Here is a 19,267-nt window from a genome sequence, read left to right as displayed (position 1 = left end):
TGCGAAATGCTCGGTTCTACGGAAATTCACTTTTGTTTTTTGATTTTGGGTGCTATTGTTCTGCTGCGGGAAAAAAGTATTTTAAAATATAAAACGAATATGCACAAAAACAATTACGCGTACATCTCAACATCATCCGTGCACACGCCAAATTTTATGGAAAAATGACATTTTTCATGACCTATGTAAAATATAAAAGAAATGTTTGGTGAAGAGTTTTTATAACACCGAATTTTATCTTTACACACGATGTAAACTATATCGATTTTTCGTCAAGCAACTTTGCAAGCACAGAGAAAATCGAGATGTATGGGCCACAATTTTTGTAAATTTTTTGAACATTTTTAAATGCATATAAAATTCATTTTGAAAAAAAACGAAGAGCCATATGCTCCCGAGATGTAAAAATGCTTGTTCTCGATACCAGTAGTTTGCTTATATTCTAAAGGTAAAAAATGGAAGTATTACCGATGGTGGATACACGTGATAGCCTGATAGGGTTTTATGTCCCTTCTTTTTCAGAGAATTGTGATATTTAACTGATCAAATAAAATCATTAAAAAAATAGAGTTTCTAAAACAAACAGAAACAAAGTGCTCCGCATAGCGTGCTAAAGTATGTGCCGCAAAATTGGACTCGCGGAAAATATGAGAAAACGATACTGCAGCTAGAAACTTGACATCCTGCACCATCAAGCCAATCAGACTCCGATCCACTTCCGAAGAGTGAAGCATGTGGATCAAAGATAGGCAACCAGATACCACCATGAGCTTGTCGAAATCTTCATCACCAATAAGGGAGACAACCCGTCGAAGAGCTAGCGCTTCAGCCATTTCTGGCATTGTGACCTTCTTAGGGCTTGTTCAGTTACACCTTAGTTGGCCGGTATTAATGTGGAATGGTAGGGAAGGAATGTTAATTCTAGGAGAATTCAAATCACAATGGTGGTTATAAAGTTAAATAAGCTAAACTAAAGAATTTAATGCATTAGTTAGCTTATTTCACAATAGCCGGCCGAGAGGCTGAATCCCGTCACTTCCATTCGAGTGACACCCCAATATTTGGAAGTTGATGAATGATTATGTTGTAATAGTCTATACTAAATTGTATACTTCTAACAAATGTAATATCGACCTATATATTTTTGCATATTTCTTACTTATCATAGTTAACCACATAGAAAATTGTTAATATATGTGGTATTTCTTATATTGTATTGAATTTAAGATACAATTGAAACCATACTAAGTATATTTACATGAAGTGTTTATTATTTTACATTTTGAGACACTGTCCATTTTTTATTTTCTACCTAGATTAAGCACCTTAAATGTAAGGAATACTCTCTGAACAAAATCATGACACTTGCATGATCTGTATATATGCTTGTATATTGTAATATCCAAAAAATATACTTTTAGGGTAATCCAAAACATAATATCTCACAAGTACCCAAAAAAAACTGAGTGTGCGGGAGAGAATGTTGTTCTTTTGATTTACTTTTGATAGCCCAGCCCATTTGTTTTTGAAAACTATCATGACTTTTACAACTCCATCCGTTCACTAATGTAACATCTTTCAATTTTTCTTGTGAATGACTTATGCATGTCTGTCGCTAAAGATTTTGGTATATACTACCTTCATTCCATATTACAAGCCATTTAGAAAAAAAATTAGTTTTCTAAAACAGTTTATAATTTTGAATAAAGTGATATCTAATACATATTAATAAAATATTTAAAAATTATTACATTAGTGTACGAGGGTAGTATGGAAAAAAATAGCGTGCTATGTTGGCGCTAATAGCGCGCTATAACATATCTAGGGAGCACACACTAATTTAATCGGTGTAATCTATTTTGTTATAGCGGGCTATTTTTTTTCCTTTACTAATCACCATATGTCCTCGCTGCTGCGAAACCAGTAGTAAAATGAGGTGGCTGCATGCCGATCGCCGCTACACTCTTCTACTTGCAGCGCCGCCGCCCGCAACCTCCGGCGGCTGAGCCCACCGACGGCTCCCTGTGCCGCAACTCTGCCGCCGCCGCCAGGTTCACCCAATTCCAACCGCGCACCACATGCCGGTAAGATCGATGACCATATCGCAGTTGCCTCTGCCTCTGCTTCCTTCCCTTGCAAATTTGCGATGCGTGCGGCCGACTCTCTGTGGTGAGTGGTGACTCGGTAGTGGCTTTGGGGGTTTGCGGTGAACTCCCACTTTATAAACTGGGCAGTGCAGGGAGCGTACCGTTACGTACAATCCATCGTAGGAGTACAATCCAGCGTAGGAGATGCGGTGGTGGCCTGGCGAATAATCTGCAGCTCTCGTTTTTTAGGTATTTTTTTCTTTTTCCTCCTTATCCCTTGGGGCGTTGCAGCAAAAACAAAATATTGTTCCGTTATCTTCTGATAATAGAACCTGGAGCATGTTATGATTTGTATCGAAAAAACAAAAGAAAAGAAGACAGAGGTGCATTCCCATTTGATTGATCACTGCAAAATTTCATACCATTAGCTATGTTAAATAAATTCTGGGATCGGTCTAAACAGTTTAATTGCTTATTCTTTTGACAAGGTTCTCTTAAACCAAACATTTTGACAAGGAAACATAAGCTATGTCTTCACAGAAATAGGGTGGTTTAAACCAAACATTTTGGCAAGGAAACATAAGCTATGTCCTCACAGTGTGGTTGCAGATTATTAACACTCGATCCAAATGATACTTTTAATTGATGATTTATAGTATGTCAATTTACATTTGTAAAGACCTACCAAAGAATTCGTTTCTGCTGACATGGTGAGTTTGTTTGGTCAACATTTCAAGGAAACAAACCATGTCACTCTGAATGCTTAATCCAATACTGTTCATTTGTTTCAGTGTTAAATTACTGATAGCAAATGCCTTTGGGTCTTAAAAGAAGACGGTGCCTTACATTATATTTATGGAAAGACCAAATTATCTGGGCTGTAACAAGAGCCAAAATGTAGTAAGCATTTAGTTTGGTTACTGATTTGGCCCTTTTGGAGGTGATGTGAGTGTTCCCAGCTTTGAACGTGTGGTAATTAGAATGACGCTAACTGCAAATGTGCCGTGTGTGCAGCCTGTTTGTTCAATTATTGTTCTACAGAACAGTTTAACTTAGACCTAGAAAATCAGAGAGTTCCAAGGATTGCAAATGACATTCTTAGTCATTTTATTATTCTGAAATTGCTTACATGGGTTCGCTTGCTTTTTTACACAAATCTGGTAAAAGAAAAGGAAATGCATGATTACATGAGCATTTGCTATACGAGATGCAATACAAAAGTCTGAACGTTCCAAATTCAGTTTGCCTTACAATACCAATTTTTTGAAGCATTGATAATTACAGTATAAACTGGACTGTTGATTTCTCATGGGTCGATCTATAAAACGCAGGGCTATGAAGTTACTCGGAGTAGCCACAAAGATTGTGGGGCTTCAAGCAAAAGCATAAGTGTACCCACAAGGAACATTATTTTTAGCTCAGGATTGAGCACCAACACATCAAATGACCGAATTCCTGATGCGGTTCAACAAGCAAAGGTGAGGCTTCATGGGAGACTCCAAAGTGCAGACTTATCAAAAGGTAAGTTTCAGCAATTTAGCTCACACTCTTGGTTTATTTTAAGCACCAAATCTATGTACTACAATATTCGGCGTTCTGCATTGATCTGATCCACATTTTCTAGTTGTTGCAGGCAGATAGCACCAGCTGTAGGAACCATTCGGGCGGGCCTCATCTCCCTTCTGAAACAGATATCTGCGCATCAAAGGATGGCATCCTGGGAGGCCAAACTATTCGCTTCAACTCTGGCACCTCCCTTTCAACCCACAAAGTTAAGGGCGTGTTTGGTTGCCTGGGCCTGATTCGTGGCTCACTGGCGCAGCGGTGCAAGTATACTTGCGCGTCCAGAACGAGCCACGGGCCGAAATTGGCCTTTTGTTTGGTAGGTCGGGCTTCATCGGCTGGCCAAAAAGGACTTTCTGTTTGTTTGCCTGCAACCAAGCCCAAATTTCGATGGAGATGATATTAGGCATGTTTGGTACCATCTAGGCATGCCTAAGGTTACCTCTTCTCTACGACGGGTAGCCTTACCATGCTCTCACCTCCTATCACACACAAATCACAGTTCATGATAGCTGCAAACTTACGAAGCATAGCTGTTCACGAAATCATCCCTAGCTACTACGAATGCCCTAGCTACTACGAATTGCATTTTATCATAACGGGGTCGTTCAATATACGGGGATCGAAAAGGGGTTCGAAAAATAGGGGATCATAGGGGGGTTCTTTGTCAACACCCGGATTTTTAATTCCAGATGCCTATTATGCCGTACATCGCAATCCCAGGAAGATTGTTTTTGCGAGACATAATAAGTTCATATCACAGCACATCATTCATTACAAACCATAATTGTCTTACATCAAAGGATCACATGATCTGAATACAACAATTGATGTAAATCTCAAATACATAACACATAGCGGAAGATACGTAGTAGTGGTCCATCTGTTCCACAGGCAACGCTTGATGTCACACTACTAGGAAAAAGGCTAGCCGTAAGATGGGTGTTAGTGGCGCACCAAGAGGGCAGTGCGCCACTACTACTTAGCAGTGGCGCACCGGAAAGTGGTGGGCCACTATTAAAAATGTAGTAGTGGCGCACCTCTCCTGCGGTGCGCCACCACTAAGTTTGACCCAGCCTTATACATAGCAATGGCGCACCGTGTAGAGGTGCGCCACAGCTATTTTTTGTAGCAGTGGCGCACCTCTACATGGTGCGCCATTACTATGTAAAGGGGAGGATGGAAATGTTTGGGCACCACTTAGCAGTGGCGCACCAAGCCTTTTGGAGTTTGCAAAAAATAAAAGAAATAGATAGAAAATTCAAAAAATTAAATCCTTTGAAATGCCCATGTAATATGTCATCTAGGTTTAGTGAAAATTGAAAAAAATGAATTTTGATATATTATGCAAAATGGCGTCATGTTTCGGTAAAACGGGATTTACGGTTGCATACGACCTCCGATGAAAAACTTTTTTATATCAAAATCGATCTACGCGAAATTTCCTATTCGAATTCAACTGCCTACGGCCGTTTGGAGAAAAAATGGATTCGTCAAATTCAAAACAGAAACAGGACTTTTTTCAGGTTTTAGATTTTGGGCAAAAAATAGAAAAAAAATAGCGGTGGCGCACCCATGCCTTGGTGCGCCACTGCTAAGCTTCCCGCCCACGAATTTCAAAATGGAGGAGCCGGCCACTTAACCCCCTCCTCCCTCCTCCCTCCTCCCTCCTCCTTCACATATTCTCCTCTCCTCCTCCTGCTCTCCTCCTCTCCTCTCCTCCTTTCACTCCGGCGACCTCCTCCTCCTCCTCCTCCTCTCCTCTCCTCCTTTCACTCCGGCGACCTCCTCCTCTCCTCTCCTCCTTTCACTCCGGCGACCTCCTCCTCTCCTCTCCTCCTTTCACTCCGGCGACCTCCTCCACTATGTCGAGCTCCGGTGACCTCCTCCATTACTTCCATCCTTCGTCCTCTTGTTCATCCTCTCCTACATCTCCTCACCTATCTTCACCTCTCCTACGTCCCTCATCCATCACCACCGGCGGCTAGGCTAAGAAAAATGAGAATGAACATTGCAAAAATAATTCTAGCAACAAGAACGAGAAAAAATAACGAGCTAAAAAAATTCGAAACGAAATGTGCCAGATCCAGATCCAGATCCAGATCCAGATCTAGAAATTTCAAATTTTAGTAGTGGCGCACCTTCTTTCTATCCAGTGGCGCACCTCAGACGTTTAGGAGTGGCGCACCATGAACCTAGTAGTGGCGCACTACACGGTGCGCCATCTGCTAAGCCAAATAGCAATGGCGCACCACTAGTGCGCCACTACTAAAAGTTAGCAGTGGCGTGATAACAGTGGCGCACCACTAGTGCGCCACTGATGGGTAAAAGTGGTGCGCCACTGATTGCCCTTTTCCTAGTAGTGTCAGGAGGTAGTCCTAGTTATCGTAGACATCCTGCTGTCCACCTTCCGGGTACTAGTTCTCATCTTCATAGTCTAGCCATTTGAATAGCCAGGGACAAAGCCATGAGTACTTTTAAAGTACACGCAAACTCACAGTAATAGAATTACTAGTAGTTCTAAGTGGGTTCTAAGCTCTAGGTTCATTTGCACAAAGCCAGTTTTATTTCATTAGCACTTACTATTTAAGACTCTTTATTTCCCTAGACCTACTTAAGTAGAAACATTAGTGTCATTCCCACAACTCCGTTGTGAATCAAGTCAAAGTCACATTTCAAGTCACCATCTATTTTTAGAAAACATCTGACAACGGAACAATATGGCCATCCAACTGTCCATGACCGCGGACGCGGCTATTCGAATAGTTTAACACTCTGCAGAGGTCGTACTCTTGTGCCACAACTTTTGATTACATCCGTCGAGGATAGCCACTGAATCATCATAACTCGGTATACGAGATCATCAACCATTAACCTTTCACTTACATACCCTAGTATAGGCACCTCCCCTATGAGCTTGGCCTCCTAGTGATGGCAAACTGCCATCCTAGGAACCGCACAGGGCTTGGGTAGGACATTCATCTCTTTTTCACGTCATTTCACTTTCAAAGGAGGCAGCCTCGGCATAACCTCTATGACGCTTGTTCAGAGGGAACCCATAATCAGGTATTGTGGGCGTACTCTAAAATTAGAATGGTATCGCATCTGCACCCAACCATCAGTTTTTGTCGACTACACATTCTCATTCAAAGGTCATATTCACCTTCAAAACTTTCAATAGAATGAATCCACATTCCAAGGTTTTCGAAATCCTTTCCTTCACAAGTTCCCATCTAGAGTAGTCAATTTTAGTTTTAGCACTAGCAACTAGTCATGAGGGGTGCTAACTAAAGTTTAGCTTTCTAGGCTAAGTTTGACGCTCTTGTGGTACTCTACACTTAGACCCAAAATTAGCTACAACAAGTAAGACTTGGTAATCAAAGTAAAAGCTTGTAAGATAAAAAGTTGGACTTGGGAAGATAAAACTTTAAACAACAATACTAGTGCCATGGTGTCTTTGTTGCCTGCCAAAACTCACCGGCGAGCAGTGGTTAAGAAACACGAAGAGCCGGGAGGCTCCCAAGGCCGCTTAGTGGACCCTGGCACCTCGCGTCGTCCCGCAAGTTTCCTGCACACGTCCTGGCGGTTGCAAGGGCGTGCCACCTGACCTAGACCCGATCAGGAAGGTGTTAGATTGCTTCGATTGTTCCTGCATGATAGACACGTAAACATTAAATACGAGCCCTATCGGCTCTCAGGTTGCCCTGTGGATCGGCTCAAAGAGCCGATCGCCCCATGGTTCACGCTGGATTGGCAATGACATGGGGATCCTGCTTGATCAACACAAAGCTAAACCAATATACGATAGTTTAGGGTTTTCACCGCATAACCGGAACATCCTACGCGTAGTTGGGCCTAGCAGATACGAAAGATGATGAAAACTATCCCTAGAAGAGGCCTAAAAACCAACATTACGTTAATTCCCGGAACATCCCTTATAGGAACGGTAAACAGCACCTAGCGCACTACCGGATCCTCCAACCCCAGACATAAGGCCTAATCATGCAGATATTAAACTAATCCTTGCAGAACAAGGAGCAACTATAACAGATCGGATCTACTAAGTACCGAACAAGCAAGATGCTGCCCTTACGCCCAGAGAGGCGTAAGGGCAGCTAGGTGTCAAGGGACGACATTGCTAAGCAGATATGCATAAGAAAAGCATCAATGCAAGCCCCAAAACACCTAAGATAGGTAGTGCTACTCGCCATCAACAACGCTTCAGCACGAGTAGCACAAGGTAGACGAATAAACGCGTACTTCCTAGATCGCAAGATGCGATCTAGGCAGCATGATGCTTACCGGAAGGAAACCCTCGAAGAAGGGGTGGCGATGCGCCTGGTTTGTGTTTGTTGTGAACGATGATTGTTGTTTATTTCATAAACCCTAGATACATATTTATAGTCCGGGGGACTTTCTAATTCAGGCGTGCACCGAACCGTGCACGGGTTAAACTCTAACTTCTAAACTAAGATGCGATCTACTATAATACAGATACACGGGCAATTTAGCCCAAAGTCTCGTGCAAGGCCGCTTCAGAGATCCTCCACGCGTAGATCCTTTAAGCCCATCTCACTTACGGCCTATCTCCTTATTTGGCCAAAATCTGGTGATAACACATTCCCCCCTGGTTTTGGTAATGATAATTTCAAAACCACTCTGTTTTTCCTTTGAGGGGTCATGTCGTGGCAGAGCAGAACCGTCGCAGTATTTTTCATCATGACGACTTGCCTTCCCAACTTCTCTGCACGATTTGACAGTTTTGGCACCATGTCCTCGAGAACCGTTATGGCATTAAATCTCCAACACAACCCCTTTATTTATCTGCGCCGAACGGTTCGCCGCTTCATCCCCCTGCTCTGTTCTGTCCATCAGCACCCAAAAAACCCTCTTCCCCTGTAGCAATGTCTTCCTCTTCTTCCACCTCCTCAGGCCTCTCCCTCCAATCTTCGCCGAAGAACAAAAGTGAGGACGACCTCCACTCCGGGGCGAGCCCCATCTCCTCCGACAAGGAGGAGAAAGAAGAAGAAGTAGAGAAGAAAGAGGCCTCCTCCCCCGCCAGGTACCCGCCGACGAAGCGCTCCCGCATGTGGGTGGACAGCGAGGACGATGATGATGACGAGGAAGGAGAAGAAGAGGAGGAGGATGATTCCCCCTCTTCCGCCGGGTATCCGCCGGCGAAGCGCTTCCGCGCTTGGGCGGACAGCGAGGATGATGATGATGACGAGGAAGAAGAAGCTCCGGCCGAAGGCTGGGGCAGCAGCGACGAGGAAGTCTCCGGAGGTAGCGCCGACGGCAGCTCCGATGCCGACGATGATGCTAGCGAGGATTAGCAATATAGGATTAGTAGTCCCTGAGCAATCAGCTCTTCTTTTGTTCTTCCTTTCTTGAGCAATCGGCTCTTCATTGTAAAAATCCTCTCTTATTAATGAAGAAGACATTTCTCAGCCGATTATGTCCCTTTACCCGTTTCGCCGATTGCCAAAGTAAGTCTCCACGCAAAGAGCCGATAGCAGCGTATCGGTCTTTAACTGATCACGATACTTTGTACTCCTTGATTATTTCAAGTGACCAAAGCCTGAATTCTGTAAGATCCTTAACGTTATTACTTATCAAGGATGCATACTCTTCAGTCGTCGCGACACATCTCGACCCAGCCGTGATTTGCAGCAACAGGACGACCCAGACCCGGTAGATGATGATGGCTCTCCTTTCAGATTCCTTCCAGCAGCTCTGGTGATCTTCTTTTGCAACAGCCCACCACTTCTGCAGAAGCTTATGATGCAGGGTCAGCCGATAAAATCTCAATCGGCTTTTTAAGAACAGAGTATCTACCGAGTCAGTTGCCCCCCGATCCTCAGTCCAGGCGAGAAAAGTAGTGAGCCAGCCCAAATGTGCCATCATAGGCTTCCAAGTTATAATGCAGAGCCAGCCGATTCCAACAAAATCGGCTCCCCAGAGCTGAGACCCTTCAGGGTGAGCTGCCCCCCGAGCTTCTCCAGTTCACTTCTTGCGTCTTGCTGATCAGATCGGCTCCTCACCTTTGGCAGATTGATGCAACCCACCCTTAACCTGATTTGCACGCTTATACTGGCACTGCTGAACTCGGAGGTTTGCAGAAGGAGTTGGAGGCCTTGAGAAGGAATTCATCCAGTAGAGCCTCTCCTCGTAACTCGACACCTGCTCCATTGGGCTTCTGCTTATAACAGTTTGTTCCTCTTGAGTCGATGGCCATGCATCGGCTTTCTATCCTTAAGTCGATGTCTGCGCATCGGCTGTGCTTAAAATTTTAATTTTTTACGGCCGATTTATGTATCGGCCCCCATACTTCAATACCCATCATCATCAAAGAATATATCTTGGGCTGTTGGGCATCTGAAAGCCACTTCAAACTTCATATCCTCGTGTTTTATCCACCTAGGTGCCCCCCGAGCCGATTCTTTCAAGTAATTGAGGGTATCGGCTCTTCAGGCATTCCCTGTTAGATCAATGCTGAACCCAGGCAAAAACATATGTCGAGGATAATTTTGGCCGATTGCTAGAAACGGCCTCCTTCTCCATTGGAATGCTTAGTGAAGCTTTACCATGTCTTGATTTCTTACTGTAGCTACGTGGCATGCTTGAGATGAGATTTCTGCTTTCCATTTTTTGGGGCCGATCGCAGGGATCGGCCTCGCCACGTACGTCCATTGTCTTGGACCTTGCTACTCCGTCAGGATCATGGACACTATGTTTGTATCAGCCGATGCCTCTGCATCGGCTTTTGTCTGTTTAGGGCGCCACACTTTCTTCGGCGGGCGCGCCTCTGTCTCCAATGTTTGCTGAATTTTCACGGCCAGATCGGGCCGCCCTTTTCTCAACGTGTACAGGTACTGTGCCTCGGCTTCCTCCAGGTTTCGTAGCCGCTGCACCCTACGCTTCTGAGCATGGCTGAGTCCATCTGGGCACCACCTTGGCCGGTGACACCTATCTTCTTCACCATCTGACTCCTCGAAGTCTTCTTCTTGAGATGACTCAGCTCGCTTGTTCGGAGGTGGGAGAGGCCCTAGACGCTTGAACACTGAAACCTTGTTTGTCCCTTTCCTTCGCTGTCTGCATTCTGGGCAGTTCTCGATTGTTGGCAATCGGCTCATTCCTGAGTCCCAGCAATGTTTAAAGAACGGACAGTCCCAATGCCTATCCATGTCATCTTGCTCCCTTGACCTCCCTCTAGCGTGAAGCTCGTACCCGTTGTTGTTTCTGTCATGCCGACGATACCTCCTGTCCTCAATATCAGACCGACGATGTCTCTCATCATCTACGTCGTAGCGCCGACGTCGGTCATACTGTTGTTCATATTTGTTAAGGAGATGTGCGGAGAGTGGACGTTGATACCGCACGCTTCTCACCTCCTCTTCGGTTAGGTACCGTCTATCATCATCATTGGGCCGGTCGCGTGGATCGGACTCCTCTTTATCCTTGCCATGGGAGTGGCTGCTCTCTGATTTTTCTTTGCTATGGCGATTTACAAGCCCTGCCATGCTGACATCAAAGGAAAACTCTGGCTTGCGCCCTATGGAGTGGCTAAGATCCACCATGTTGACGCCAGGGAACGGACGTGTGTCAACCTTCATAGCAAATTGTCCGAAAGTTAATCGGCCTGATTCTATCGCCATTTGAATCTGTGCGCGCAATACTTTGCAGTCGTTGGTGGCGTGAGTGAACGTGTGATGCCATTTGCAGTATGGCCTACCGTTCATCTCCTGTGACGTGGGGATTTTGTGGCCTTCGGGTAACTTCAACTGTTTCTCCTTCAGCAGCAAATCAAAAATCTGCTTAGCTTTGCTCAAATCAAAGTCAAACCCTCTTGGCGGCCCTGGTTGATTCACCCATTTGCAGGACACAGGTACTGCCGGCCGAGCCCATTCAGCCACCGCGACTTCCTGATCTTCGGAAGGATCCTCATCCGCCTCAGCATCGACCAGGCCTATCGTGCGCTTGTACTTGTCTTGGTACAGTTCTGGGTGGCGTTGTTCATACAACGTTAGTCTCTGGACCATGTGTGCCAACGAATTGTACTCCACTTGGAACGTCAGATCCTTGAGTGGCGCTGCGAGGCCTGCCACGGCCAGCTCGACTGCTTCTTTCTCAGACAAATGAACCGAATAACATCGGTTCTTGACAGTTCTGAAACGTTGAATGTATTCAGATACTGTCTCTCCTCGCCTTTGCCGAACCTGGGTCAGATCGGCAATGCCAGCTTCAGTAGCTTCTGAATGATATTGTGTGTGAAACTGCTCTTCCAGTTGCTTCCATGATCGAACTGAATTTGGCTGCAACGAGGTGTACCACCCAAAAGCTGGACCGGTGAGAGATTGCGCGAAAAACCTCACCCGCAGCTGATCCGATGCTCGAAACCATGCCTAGCTGGGCCAAGTATCGGCTCACGTGCTCGATGGAGCTAGATCCTTCTGATCCACTGAATTTTGTGAAGTCAGGGAGCCGATACTTAGGTGGCAGCGGGATCAGGTCGAACTCGTTGGGATACGGCTTGGAGTAGCCGATTATTTTCTTCTTCGGCAGGATGCCGAACTGGTCTCTCAAGACTGCACTGATCTGATCCACGGTGGAAGCTGTAGCAGTTGAGCTTTCAGGACTTGGTGCAGTGGCGTATTTAGCTAGCCACGCTTGTTTCTCAGCGTCTGATCCCAAACCCCCTGCTGCTGCAGCCATCCCTCCTGCCGTAACAATTGCTCCTGCTCCGGCAATCCCTCCTGTTGGAGTCTGGATCGCTTGCGTCCAGTTGTTGCAGTCCGGCACGTATGTGCACACGTATCCATGTGGGATCTCCTTGGGCGGCTCATATAGGAATTGATAGTCGCCAGGATCACCTCCAACCTTGTAGACAACGTATGCCGGTGAACCTTGTTGTTGTGGAGCTGCCATCGCGTACGGCAATGGTGGCCTGGTGTGGAGTTGCATCTCTCCCCGGTGAGTCCCTAGCACAGGTCCCGAGGGGAGTACCGATGCTTCATGATTTCTTGGACCACATGAAGCGCGACGCGCTCCAAAGTATTCACCGAGGCTCTCGGAATGCCGATGCAGCGAATGAGCCACAACGTAGTTGATTTCCTGCCGCAGGGCTCTGGTACGTTCCTCCGTAGGGACAGACAGATCCAAACCATCAAGAACGCCTTGGGGAGTGAATCCTTTAAACCTGATGCCGTGCGACCGGGTCTTCTCAAAGGAGCCGATGAGTTCGGCTTCACAGATGGCCTTCAGCTCATCGTATTTCTTCTTGTGTTCCGCAGGGAGATCCTCGTACTTGATCGGTTCGTCCGCCATCTCGGACGCATGTGTTGACGTGGATGTTGTCGAAGATTGTCCCACCGGGCGTGCCAGAATGTGTTGCCTGCCAAAACTCACCGGCGAGCAGTGAGCAACACGAAGAGCCGGGAGGCTCCCAAGGCCGCTTAGTGGACCCTAGCACCTCGCGTCGTCCCGCAAGTTTCCTGCACACGTCCTGGCGGTTGCAAGGGCGTGCCACCTGACCTAGACCCGATCAGGAAGGTGTTAGATTGCTTCGATTGTTCCTGCATGGTAGACACGTAAACATTAAATACGAGCCCTATCGGCTCTCAGGTTGCCCTGTGGATCGGCTCAAAGAGCCGATCACCCCATGGTTCACGCTGGATTGGCAATGACATGGGGATCCTGCTTGATCAACACAAAGCTAAACCAATCTACGACAGTTTAGGGTTTTCACCGCATAACCGGAACATCCTACGCGTAGTTGGGCCTAGCAGATACGAAAGATGATGAAAACTATCCCTAGAAGAGGCCTGAAAACCAACATTACGTTAATTCCCGGAACATCCCTTATAGGAACGGTAAACGGCACCTAGCGCACTACCGGATCCTCCAACCCCAGCATAAGGCCTAATCATGCAGATATTAAACTAATCCTTGCAGAACAAGGAGAAACTATAACAGATCGGATCTACTAAGTACCGAACAAGCAAGATGCTGCCCTTATGCCCAGAGAGGCGTAAGGGAAGCTAGGTGTCAAGGGACGGCATTGCTAAGCAGATATGCATAAGAAAAGCATCAATGCAAGCCCCAAAACACCTAAGATAGGTAGTGCTACTCGCCATCAACAACGCTTCAGCACGAGTAGCACAAGGTAGACGAATAAACGCGTACTGCCTAGATCGCAAGATGCGATCTAGGCAGCATGATGCTTACCCGGAAGGAAACCCTCGAAGAAGGGGTGGCGATGCGCCTGGTTTGTTTTTGTTGTGAACGATGATTGTTGTTTATTTCATAAACCCTAGATACATATTTATAGTCCGGGGGACTTTCTAATTCAGGCGTGCACCGAACCGTGCACGGGTTACACTCTAACTTCTAAACTAAGATGCGATCTACTATAATACAGATACACGGGCAATTTAGCCCAAAGTCTCGTGCAAGGCCGCTTCAGAGATCCTCCACGCGTAGATCCTTTAAGCCCATCTCACTTACGGCCTATCTCCTGATTTGGCCAAAATCTGGTGATAACAGTCTTGCACTAGTAGTTTGGCATTAGTAGAGCTTGCCTTGGTTGGTGTATTGATCAAAGTGTTCCTCCACTTCTTCGTAGAAGACCTCCTCCTCCTCGTAGCCTTCAGTACTAGCGTCTATAAACGAATACGAGGTAACAATCACCAAACAATACTTAAGGAGACTACTTAGCCTTAATGGCTCACTCAAGATGATCTATCATCATCAAAATCATCACTCAACATCATACTAGGGTTTTCTTATTTAGTGTTAGGAAAATAATTTCCTCTCATTGAAAATTACTAAGATTTAATATCCTCAAATAAGAGAATATGAGGCCATGCAACTAAGGTCGTCACCTCACATCAAATTACTTGGGAAAGTGATTTAAATGAGATGCTACATCTCATAGATTTGAAATACTAAATTTGAAATAATTTAAACGAGCTAGAAATGACTACATAGCCATTATTTGATTCTAGCCCATTATCATTTGAAACAACCATGTCATATTTTTGCATAATCTCATAGAGATTTTGAAATGTGAATTATGAGAATTGGAAACACCTCAAAATTCATTATGGTTGATTTTTAATAAATGTTTGAATTTTGAAAAGGTACTGCCTTGTTTTTTTGTTGCAAGTGATATATATTGAATCAAGGGTTGAGACCAGTGGGGTTGGCTAGATATTTTCATCTACTTTCACACAAAATTGGAATCACTCAAATTGGATTTGTAGAATTGATTTTATTCAATTTCCAACATAGCACCAGTATTGAATTTGAGTTAAAACGAAATAAACTAATTCAAATCATTGGGCTTCGGCGGGAAACGAAACTGGGCCAGAGAGAGAAAAAGAAACGGGCAGGCCCAGCTGCGCGTCTCGCACGCGTGGGCTGCCTGACAATGGGTCCCGCCTGTCAGCGGCTATTTAAATACCGAATCGGTACGCTAGCGGTGGACCGTAGGATTAGATCCAGATCTAACGGTCGAGGCTCGTCATCGTCGACGACGAGCACGAAACCTACTAGCGGCGAACCTAGGGGGTCGGCGGCTCACCGGTGGTCCGGCGATGATCGGCGTTGATGCAGAGCGACATTGTCGACGACGGCGAAGCTCCTGGTACCGGCGGCAGCTCCTGGGGTGGCTCCAATCTCCGGCGAGCTTGCAGCAGTACTGGCGGCGCTCCGGCGAACGATTGAGTGGCTACGTGCTAAATTGAGACGTGGCGGTGCTCGAGGAGGATCAGGGAGAGGAGAGGAGGAGATTGGTGTGGAGAATGAGCGCCGGGGTGTGCTCTATTTATAGCGGGCAAGGGGTGCTGCGGGGGTTCACGGTGGCGATCATAGCGACGGCTCTCTGGGCTGCGAAGGGGCAAGCCGAGGATGGCGTGTGGTTGCTGGCATCATGGCGATCATCGAGTGCTTGATGGCGCAGAAAAAGGTGGACGAGATGGCTCGGGAGGCTTCGTCGTCTGCCACTGGTCCGGCGGAAGTCGTCGACGAGGACGACGGCGACAGGGCACGGGGGAGATAGAGGGCATGTTTGGCGCGTTGCTGGTGTCGTGGTGATGCTCTGGGCAGAGGCAGAGGTCAAGGGGAGGACTGAGGCGACGGGGCGAGCTCGTGCTCTGGCGCATCCGTGCGTCGTGAGCGTGCACGCGCTGGCATCACTGGGCGTCCGGGGCGCGTACGGTGCTAGGCTGTGCGCGTCTCTCCTTGCCCAAGGGATGGCGTGGTCATGATCAGGGGAGAGAGGGGAGTCTCCAGGACATGGTTGAGGTGAGAGGAGAGGGCAGGGTGATGAGTGGCATGGTGGAGTGGCATGCCCACGGCATGGCCATGGTTTGGTCCAATCCTTGCTTTGATCATTACTTGCAAGTGCATGGTTTGGTCCAGGGGGTGAAGAAGTACATTAATGATCACAATTGATCTCTGGTTTAGGCAAAAATCCAAAGGATAATAGGGTGTAGGCTCATAGCAGATTCATGCCCACCAAGTGTTTGATAAAATGGACGCAAGAACATTTATATTGAATTTTGCCAAACTTTTTCTTGGGTGTGATTCTAATAATGTTTGACACCCGGTGATGTCCTTGGTTTGAAAAATTGGAGGTGGTTTGGTGAAATTCAAATTTGGGAAGATCTATAATCTGTTTCAAAGTTGCCACTTTGAATGCTCAAAATAAGAATTTGAAAATGAACCAGCAAGGTTGGTCAACACCAATTGGTTCACTTTTATGATTACTATAGATTTGTGCAAAAATATGAGAAGGTTTAGTTTAGAAAATAATAACCACAGGGGTCCAAAGTGGGTATCATGTTAAAATTTTCACAAGTGACCATTATCACATGTGTTAGGGTTTTTCATTTTCTTTTTTTGTTTTGATTTTCTTTGACCAAAGGTCATTATGTTAGGTTGCTTGAGTGTTAAGTTGAGTCTAGTAATGGTTTCAAACCATTTAGCTAAAGTAAAAATGGCATAGGCCAAGATTTGCAAATATGGCTATATGCTCACATATGCTTTTTCTTTTATTTTATTATTCTTTTGCTTTGTTTCTTGTTGCCTCCAAAGAGCAAGGTTTAGGGTTTAGGAACATTTCCAAACACTTCACACAACAATCTTAGCAAAAACACAACATACATGCATGATCACTATGCACACAAAGCAATTCAATTTAAGTTTTTGTTGGCTCCAAAATTTGAAAAAGGGAATTGGTCTTCTTCATTGATTTGAAAAGTTGGGATGTTACATTCTTCTTCTTCACTTCTTCTTCACTTCTTCACTTCTTCTTCACTTCTTCTCAGATGGTGGTGTTGCCTCTGACTTCCCACATTGCGTCTGCCCACTCTTGCCTCTTCACGTTCCAGGCATCATTGTCGCATGCGTCCACGCCATGGCCGGTCTCCGCTTCATCAAAAGTGACAACCTCTTTGAAGAAGTCATCCTTGCCCCAACCTAGGATCCAGTTGTGAAGAATGCAGCAAGCAAGGACCAACTTTACCTGAGTGTCAAACATGTGGAACAGTTTCTGGTCAAGGACCTTGAACCTATTTTTCAGTGCAGCAAAGACCCTCTCAATGGTGACTCTAAGGCTTGAGTGTCTGAGAACAACTCTCTCCCATTCAGAGGTCAGTGCTTCGCAGAGAACACGTTGAGGTGGTACCTTGTTTTCCTGAACGGAGGCGGAATTCCAGGTCGGCATGCATATCCAACATCTCCAAGGTAGAACTTACCCTCAGGGATTTGCAACCCATCAGACCTTGACAAGTTGTCGGCCAGGATGCTCGCATCATGAGCTGAACCCTCCCACCCAGCAAGCACGTAGGTGAACCTCATATCGAAATCCACAGCTGCTAGCACGTTCTGGCTGGTGTAGTGCTTCCTCCCGCAGAATGCTGCAGACATTGATCTTAGTACCTTTGTAGTGACATGAGTACCATCAATAGCCCCAATGCAATCCTGTAAAAAAATTAGCACACAGTCATGTTTCTGACAGTACCACACATCTGATAGGTAGAATGTCAACACCCGGATTTTTAATTCCAGATGCCTATTATGCCGTACATCGCAATCCCGGGAAGATTGGTTTTGCGAGACATAATAAATTCATATCACAGAACATCATTCATTACAAACCATAATAGTCTTACATCAAAGGATCACATGATCAAATCTTAATACAACAATTGATCTAAAGATCAGATACAAAACACATAGCGGAAGAAACGTAGTAGCGGTCCATCTGTTCCACAGGCAACGCTTGACGTCAGGAGGTGATCCTAGTTATCATAGACGTCCTGCTGTCCATCTTCCTGGTACTAGTGCTCCTCTTCATAGTCTGGCCATTTGAATAGCCAGGGACAAAGCCATGAGTACGTTATAAAGTACTCGCAAACTACTACTAATAAAAGTACTAGTAGCTCTAATAAGGGTTCTAAGCTTCTAGGTTTATTTGCACAAAGCTAGTTTTATTTCATAAACACTTTAATAGTCAAAGACTCTTTATTTGTCAAAAAATACTCAAGTGGGAACATTAGTGTCATCCCCACAACTTGGTGGTAGTCAAGTCAAAGGCACCATTCAAGTTCAAGTCACAAGTCACCGGTCACATGTCACATTTTGAAATTTTCTGATGACGGAACAGTATGGCCTTTCCAACTGCCCATGACCGCGGGTGCGGCTATTCGAATAGTTCTACACTCTGCAGAGGTCGTACTCTTGTGCCACAACTTTCGATTACATCCGTCAGGGATAGCCCTGAATAATCATACTCAGTATACGGATCATCAACCATTAACCTTTCACTTACATACCCTAGTATAGGCACCTCCCCTGTGAGCTTGGCCTCCTAGTGATGGCAAACTGCCATCCTGAGAACTGCAGAGGGCTTGGGTAGGACATTCACCTCTATTTCACGTCATTTCACTTTTCACGGAGGCAGCCTCGGCATAACCCCTATGACGCTTCTTCAGAGGGAACCCATACTAACATACATAAATTTCCAGCTAAAGCCTTACCTATAATCAGGTATTGTGGGGGTACTCTAAAATTGGAATGGTATCGCATCCGAACCCAACCATCAGTTTTTGTCAAATTCACCATGTCATTCAAGGTCATATTCACCTTCAAAACTTTCAATAGAATGACTCATCATTGTAAGGTTTTCAAAGTCATTTGCTTCACAAGTTCCCATCTAGAGTAGTCAATTTTAGTTTTAGCACTAGCAACTAGTCATGAGGGGTGCTAACTAAATTTCAACTCTCTAGGCTAAGTTTGAAGCTCTTGTAGTATTCTATCTCTAGATCAATATCAACTATAAGAAAAAGCCTTGGTAAACAAAGTATAAGGTGGCAAGATAAAAACTTGGGCTTGGAAGAATAAAACTTAAACAACAATACTAGTGCCATGGTATCTTGCACTAGTAGCTTGGCATTAGTAGAGCTTGCCTTGGTTGGTGTATTGATCAAATTGTTCCTCTTCTTCGTAGAATACCTCCTCCTCCTCGTAGCCTTCGGTACTAGCGTCTATAAACGGATACGAGGTAACAATCACCAAACAATACTTAAGGAGACTACTTAGCCTTAATGGCTCAC

Source organism: Lolium rigidum, chromosome 3 (assembly GCF_022539505.1).
Source record: "Lolium rigidum isolate FL_2022 chromosome 3, APGP_CSIRO_Lrig_0.1, whole genome shotgun sequence".
Lineage (NCBI taxonomy): Eukaryota > Viridiplantae > Streptophyta > Magnoliopsida > Poales > Poaceae > Lolium > Lolium rigidum.
This window is presented reverse-complemented; position numbering follows the sequence as displayed.